Here is an 8,177-nt window from a genome sequence, read left to right on the forward strand (position 1 = left end):
TAATAGTATTTTAAAATGCAGTACAGATGGAGATTCAGTCCTGCCTGTTATTTGGATGTGAACTGATACCAATGTCTTCTGCTTTATACAGTTTCCCTCCTGATTGCTTTATTTCAGTGCTCTTTAGTTGCCTTGTTGTAGAAGAAGCAAAGAAATTCACAGATATCACGGTCACTTTAATATTCCTCACTTTTTTCTTTAGTTTAGGCCTGTTTGACTCTAGAGACAGAAATTTAGGAACTCAAGTGGATCATGACTCTCTCTCTCTCTCTCTCTCTCTCTCTCTCTCTCTCTCTCTCTCTCTCTCTCTCTCTCTCTCTCTCTCTCTCTCCATATTATTAATGTTCTTTAAAAACGAAAACATTCCCAGTTACCTCTGAAAATATATAACCAATATTTTGGATACACACATTTCACAGCAAAAAAAATCATATGCATTCCAACACAGGAAATGTTAAGCATTTTACTTCAGAATATGAGTTATCCACCAGGGGGCAGAAGACATGAAAAAAGAACACCCCGAAACCTCCCTAACAACTTCATAGCAACACAATAAAACACCGCCCACATTGCCCCAGTCCTGCATCACTTTATAATTATATATTCACAAGGTAATGTGACACACACACAGACACAATGTATATATAATTATATATATAAAAATATACAAAAATTAAGTATGCAAATATACAAAAGTAACACTTGACTGCTTAATAGTTCACCCAAAACAAACATTTTTTTTCACTGGAGAAAGCAATAGGATAGCAAATGCATATTTTAGCCCGAAGCGAGGGTTTGAAGGTAAAACATCTCAATGATGGATCTATTTCTTACAAACATGCAGCTTTTCACTTCTCAAGATGTAAACTGATGAGCTGGAGTGGTGTGGATTATTGTGATGTTTTTATCAGCTGTTTGGACTCTCATTCTGACGGCACCCATTCACTGCAGAGCATCTGTTGATGAGCAATTGATGGAATGCTACATTTCTCCAAATCTGTTCTGATGTAGAAACAAACTCTTGGATGACCTGAGTATGAGTATATTTTTTGGTTTTATTTGTATTACTTTATTATTAGTATTATTTTAAACTATTCCTTTAAAACAGATTTGACACTTGTTGTGAACTTTTGGTAGGTATTGGGATCAGATGCATGTTTGATTTTTCTTCTCAGAGCAGCTCGTTTAAGCTCAATGTAACACAAGCACATTGCTTGGACATAAGTGCGAGTCGTTTTGTTGGAAAGCCTGTTTGAGGAGAATATCCTGGGTTTCTTCATGACAGCTGAGTATCTGGGGCCTGGGGGAGGAATGTTTTTTTGTTGGGGGGGGGGTGTTGGGGGGTGTTCGGACAAAGCCGTGACCTCTGGGGTCAAGCAGCACTGGGGGTTTCTCTCACGCTGTGTCATCGATTGGTTGTGTAGAGAAGAAACGTTTGACATGACCGAGTTTAGCGCTGACTACTTCACTAAGTCTGTCCAGGTCATCATTAATGATGTAGTCTAGTATCAGGCCACATTTGAAAACAGTTCAGTCTAATATAGCACAGTTTGAACAGTACAACTGAACACAAACTGAACACAGACATGTTCATTTATTTTTAATCAATTACAGTTTAGCTTTAGACATTTTATATTCAAGTCCAATGGTAAAGCAGGGTTAATTTTAATGTGCTTTAAAATATATAATATAGTGGCAAATACGCACATCCGTATTATTTTATTTTATTAATTCAGACCATATTATGTAAAAAGACAGTAATCTCTAACTAAAGTAGTATCATTGTTTGTTGTTCATATATTATTATCATCATAAATTATGTAATTTATTAATATTTTTTTAAGTAGGATGTTCCATGACTTGTATCCAAAATCCACAATGTTTAATATGATTGTTTATATTTATATATATATATATATATATATATATATATATATATATATATATATATATATATATATATATATATAATATTATTATTAATCAAGCACAATATTTGTACTGTTTTACTTCAATGCTCATAAACCAGGTATATTTCAAACATTTCAGGCCAGTGATGAAACAGGATATATCCAAAAGTCCATCATATTTCATTTGAATAAAAATGTATCTAATTAAATCTGAATTATAATATAACTTAATATTTTATATAACAACGGTATAATTTTCTGTTGCTCAAATATTAGACCATTTTGATTAGTAGTAGTAGTATTCTGAGCTTTAAGTTTACCACAGTTCACACTGTTTAACTTTAATGTTTTTTAATTGAATTCCATTTATTTATTTGTTATTTTTTAAATATTACTTAACAATTCGTACACATTTGTAAATTAGATGTTACATAGGCTATATTTAATAAATCTATGTAGGCAACATTTCAGACATTTCATTTTGGCCCAGTGATGAATGTACCCAAAAATGTATGTGATGTATTTTAAAATAGCATAAAGTAGCCTTTCAGAATGTATGAGCTTTGAGTAGGGTGTGATATTAATATTCTCCAGTGCCGCTATGTTTAATTTCCATGTACTGTTTAATAATACAATGGGGGAAATTTTGTTTAACATTATTTCCAGACTCAAGACCATTAGAAAAAAACACAACACAAAACCAAAAACACGGTTAGACCAATTCTTTGTTTACTTCATTAAGCCTAGGATTTGACAACAACGTTATTTTATTATTATTATTATTATTATTATTAATATAATCATCCAACCGACAAATAAATATAAGTTAAATATAATTATAATCTTAAATTAATAAATTATATTCTTAAAAAAAAAGAATTCTTAAATATCATTGCTCCTTTGTTGATTTGATTGCTTCCACATTTGTAAGTCACTTTAGATAAAAGCGTCTGCTAAATGACTAAATGTAAATGTAAATGTAAATATGTGACTCTGGAGCACAAAACCAGACAAAAATTTGCACAGGCATATTTGTAGCAACAGCCAACAATACAGTGTATGGGTCAAAATACAATTTTAATTTATAACAAAAAGACCATGTTCCATGTCGATATTTTGTATTTAAAAAAAATTAATTAGCAATATGCCACTGCTTCTTCATTCAGACAACTTTAAAGGTGATTTTCACGTTTTTTTTTTTTTATCTATCCTTATGACTGATTTTGACACATATAGCTACTAATTATAATTTAATTAATTACATAACGAAAATATTATAAGTTATTACAACATTATTGTTCAGGTTTATAGGATAATTTGTTTAATATTTGATTGATATATTGTTTTAATGTAATTTAAATAGTTATGTTACAATTAATAAGAAACTTTTTATCATTATTCCTCTCGATCGCTTTCATCGGACTGATGATAAAGCAGCAGTGGGTCCCCAGTGGCCCTGATGAACATCCGGGTTTCCCGCTGGCACCGCTGCTGTGGCTCTCAGGAGCCATTTTGGACGCCGTTCAGGTTTTCTCATATCAATCCCTCCTTCCACATCCAACTGGCCCGACAGAGGGGGGAGAAACACGCTCCAGGACACACACAGGGGGACTTCGCTTCTTCTCCAAGCGCCCAAACTCTCGCTCTCACCGCTGCCGCCTGGTCAGAATGAAAAGCTGGATGTTTGCGGCATCAGGGACTTTGTTTCCGATCCGTGCGCTTCTGAGGGAAACACCGTGTTGTTGTGAAGAGCTCGTGTTGTTATTATAGCGGGTGAAGAATAGCGCGCAGGCCTTCGCCTTCATCTGCTTCATTTCATTCTTAAATGCTTTCGCGGAATAAAAGACACCGTTTATCGCCAGGATCCTCGAAGGAAGAATATGATTGTTACCTGGCTGACTTTTGCACTCGTCTGGTGCACAGGTAAGGCGCTCATTTACAGAGATTCTGTTCAATCAAATCGTTACTATCTGATCATAGTGTCACTGGCTGTGTTACTTTCCCAAATCAAGAACCTATCTAGACAGCGTTCTAGTTCTCACGTGAAGCCCACGATGCTAGCTGTTTAGGCAGCACACTAGGATTTGAGACGCATCCAGAGTGTTACCAAACCAATCCACTGAGCTTTGCCTTCAATTGGAGCACGAATTAGACATTTATTGTAACTCTGTTTGAGATATTTCGTTATTTAGGTTTGATCCAGCTCTAGTAATCCGTTTTAAAGTTGCTTATGTGATATTTCTGGTTGTTGAAAGCCAGCGAGGGCACAACGAACAAAAGTAAAACAGCTGGTGGTTTGTTGAAACAATCGATCTCCACAAAACAACTTGTTTTCATGTAACGTTTGGTTTGCCAATTTTAGTTTGTTTTCATTGCAGGTTTATAAGACACCTCAAATATAAATTAAGCATTTTTCATATCTTTAGGATGAAGTGTTGCCTTATATATTGTCAGTGCGTTTAGTTCTTGTGATAATTTGTGGGACTTATTTTAAACCTTTTTTTTTTGCCATGAGCTGCCATAACAGATTAAGTGTTTATCGTTCAAAACAGTGGTGTACTTTGACACAAATTAAAATTAGTGTTGTATATTTTATGCATCAGGTTGAATGCCAGTGTTGTCAATTTAATATTATAAATAATGAGTTGAGCATTGAGTTTAATTAAAAACAAGGCAAATAAAAATTAGCTAATAATAATAATAACAATGTTGGACTTTTGTTTAAGTGATGAAGTTGGTTAAAATGTTATTCAAGTGTGATAAAAACATCAGGTTAGCAGGTGTAAAAAAGAAAACAAAGTAAAAACAAAAGGTTTGAGGGAAAATTATATCCTTTTTATTTTTCTTTCTATTATTGTTATTTTATGAAGTGTGTGTGTGTGTGTATATATATATATATATATATATGTCTATCAAATATTCAAAACTGTCCTTTTATTTATTGTGCTTTGTCTAGTTGTTGATGTATTGATTTGAATCATTGTTTTAGGGGAACAGTGAGGAAATCTCTTATCCTGAAAGCTCGATTAGTAATGTAGTCCTTACAGGTCCCTGTGAGGAGGAAACCCCTCAAAACAAAAGAGTCCTTTGATACAAGTGTGTGTGTGTGTGTGTGTGTGTGTGTGTGTGTCAGCTGCGGGGTGGTGAAGGAAGGTAAAATCTGGGCACTTTGGCGTGAAAGTGCACCACAGGGGATCTTAGAAATACACTTTTTGTGTGTGGTGTGTGTGTGTGTCAGAGAATGAGGAAAGCGGAGTGCTGTGGGGTTTTTAAGTAGGGGGCTGCTGATGTAATTCAGTCTTATCATGTGACGCGCCAGTATCAGTGACAAAGAAGCCATAACATTGATCTGTTAATGGTGTGTTTAGCCAATAAACGCATGATGACATCAACTCATAACATGAACCCCCTGTGCTAAAGCTTCTGTGGCCCCGTCTCTCTTGATCCTGGGGCGTTCAGTGAGTAGGTGGGCTCATGGTTGGGCTCATGTTTGCAGGGGGAAAGGGTGGCAAGTGGATATACGTCAAATTTAAAGGGACAGCTTTGTTTTTTTATGCATGTAATGTGCTATTAACTTCCTTGCTTATGTTAGCCTGTCAAACATTGTCATAATATGCTGTTTTTTCCCTAGAAACAGACACTTTTATAGTTTTATTTGTAATGATTTTCAAGTGACAAGCTTTCTTTAAAAAAATAAGGGGGAAAATAATATATTATATATATATATATATATAATATCATACACAGCACACACAACACACATATACACACAAGTTATTTGTTGACTAATACCTGGATGGATAACAACGCAAAACCAGCCACAACTTTTTAATGTCTTCATGGTCAGCATGAAGAAAGATAAAAAACATCATATATTTAAAAAATGCACAAGCAAAACATTTTTCAATTTGTTTGCATAAATTGAGTTTCCAAGGCATTAATGTAAATACTGTGCATTAAAGGCATCGTTTCACCCAAAAATGTAAATTCTCCATCATGTACTCAGGTTGTTCCAAACCTGTACGAGTTTCTTTCTTCTGTTGAATACAAAAGAAGATATTTCGAAGAATGTTGGTTATCTTGACAGTACCGTCAACTGTTGGTCAAGGAAATGCATTTCAGTCTCTTCCTCTCTGTGTTTTCTGTCAGGAGGCAGTCAGGCGGAGGTGGACTAGAGAGTGCGTCTACTACAATGATAACTGGAGGACGGAGAAAACCAATCAGAGCGGTTTTGAGAGGTGTGAAGGGGAGAAAGACAAGAGGCTGCACTGTTACGCCTCCTGGTTGAACTCCACTGGAACCATCCGTCTGGTCAAAAAAAGGCTGCTGGCTCGACGACTTCAACTGTTACGACAGGTAACGTCAAAACTTCTTTATATGATGTCACTGTTTGATTCTACTGCTTTTGTCATTGTTGTGCCAAAATAAGGTTTAAGGCATGCAAAGTTAATTAATTTATTGTGTTATCTCAGGTTTCTTTTAGTATAACAGTCAGGAGTTAATTAAACATACAGTTGTTTTAAAAAGTGTGGGGTCAGCTAGATTTGTGTATTTTTTTGATGCTCTCATACCCATCAAGGCTGCATTTGTTTTGCAATAAATACAGTAAATTGTGAAATATTATTGTAATTCAAAATAACTGCTTTCTTTGTGAATATATTGTAAAATGTAATTTATTCCTGTGATGCAAAGCTGCATTTTCAGTGTAACACGATCTTCAGAAATCGTTCTAACATGGTGATTTGCTTCTCAGAAAGCATTTCTGATTATCAATGTTAAAAAACATTTTATTTCTTAATATGTTATAGAAACTGATGATTTAAAAATGTTAATCTTTTGTAAATTATAAATGTCTGTACTGTCTTTTAATCAATCAGTGTTGATTTATTCAAGTATTCAAATGTAACTGACTCCAAATGATAGAAATCAATAGATATCAATTATTCTAATGTTTATAAATAAAATCATTTTATTTCAAACTGTTAGGGAAATTTAAAGTGCTTGAATAGCTTTGGAAAAAAAAACATGTTTGTTGGGTATAATAAAAGCTTATGCAATTATTGAAGCCAAGAGCCATATTCTCTTGTGAAAACATGCAAATGAGTCACAGACAGTAGATATTGATCAGTGAGGATTGGAAACATGTAAACTGTTCTGAACGGCTGAAAACAATAGTGTTTTTGCACATGTGCTTTCCTTGCAGACATCACAGTTGCTACATTTAGATTTATCGCTCTAATTTAGCAATTCATTCAGTTAAGAATTCAACAGTCCGTGCCATTTTACTATGGCTAATTTTAGATCTACCCCTTAATCACTGTCTTCTCTCTCTATGTGTGTGTGTGTGAGCAGACAGGAGTGTGTGGCCACGGAGGAGAGTCCGCAGGTGTTCTTCTGCTGCTGTGAAGGAAACTATTGTAATGAGAAGTTCACACACCTGCCAGAAGCCATCACTCCTGCAGGTAAACCCAGTCTCCATATGTCCCCTCACAGCCGAGTGCCCGGTCTTTAAAATATCTTCATGTGAAATGTTCTTCGATTAATGCTCTTTGGCTGGCATGTGAATAGTCATAATTCTCAGTGTTTTGTTGAATAAAGCAATGTGTTGTATGTTACACTGATATTACCATGGTTAAAAGGTAAAGCTTTAATGCAAAAATGTCAGTGATTGCAATAGCAAATCTGATCAATATTTGCATCTGTTAACAAAAAATATCTCCTAGTTGTGTAACTGCAGGTGATGGTAGATACAAGAGTTAGTGCATTAATATAAAATTGAGGTTTACCCATTGCTTGTTTTTTTCATAATTGAGTGATTTTTTCGTTTTCTTTTTTACACTTCTCTTATTGTTATTGCTGGCGTTATGTTGTGTGTTTTCTCCCAGTAAAGATCCAGCCTCCTCAGCCCGGGCCGTCTCTGTGGGGTGTGCTGGTTTACTCTCTTCTTCCTTTGGCCATTCTTCTCTGGCCCTGGTGCTCGCCTGCTGGACGTACCACCAACGAAAACCACTCTACAGACACGTCGACATCGGCCAGGTCTGACAGCCATGTATATGTTTGCTTCACAGTTTCCTCAAACTGTAGGCAGCACGACTGTTTTCAAACACGTGATAATAATCAGAAATATTTCTTGAAGCAATATAGCATAAGTATACTTACAATATATGATTTCTGAAGGATTATGTGACACTGAAGACCGGAGTGAGGATGCTATTTAATTAAATTTTAACGAAATTATTTCACATAGAAAGCAGTTGTTTTTGTTTA

The 8,177-nt window shown here is 35.0% G+C and overlaps 1 pseudogene; it reads left to right on the forward strand.

Annotated features, from left to right (window-relative positions):
* The first annotated feature begins 6,083 nt into the window (after positions 1 to 6,083).
* LOC113086872 (activin receptor type-2B-like) lies at positions 6,084 to 7,946 on the forward strand (annotated as a pseudogene).
* Positions 7,947 to 8,177: the final 231 nt, after the last annotated feature.

The sequence above is a fragment of the Carassius auratus genome, unplaced genomic scaffold (genome assembly GCF_003368295.1).
Source record: "Carassius auratus strain Wakin unplaced genomic scaffold, ASM336829v1 scaf_tig00044234, whole genome shotgun sequence".
NCBI classification, from domain to species: Eukaryota; Metazoa; Chordata; class Actinopteri; order Cypriniformes; family Cyprinidae; genus Carassius; species Carassius auratus.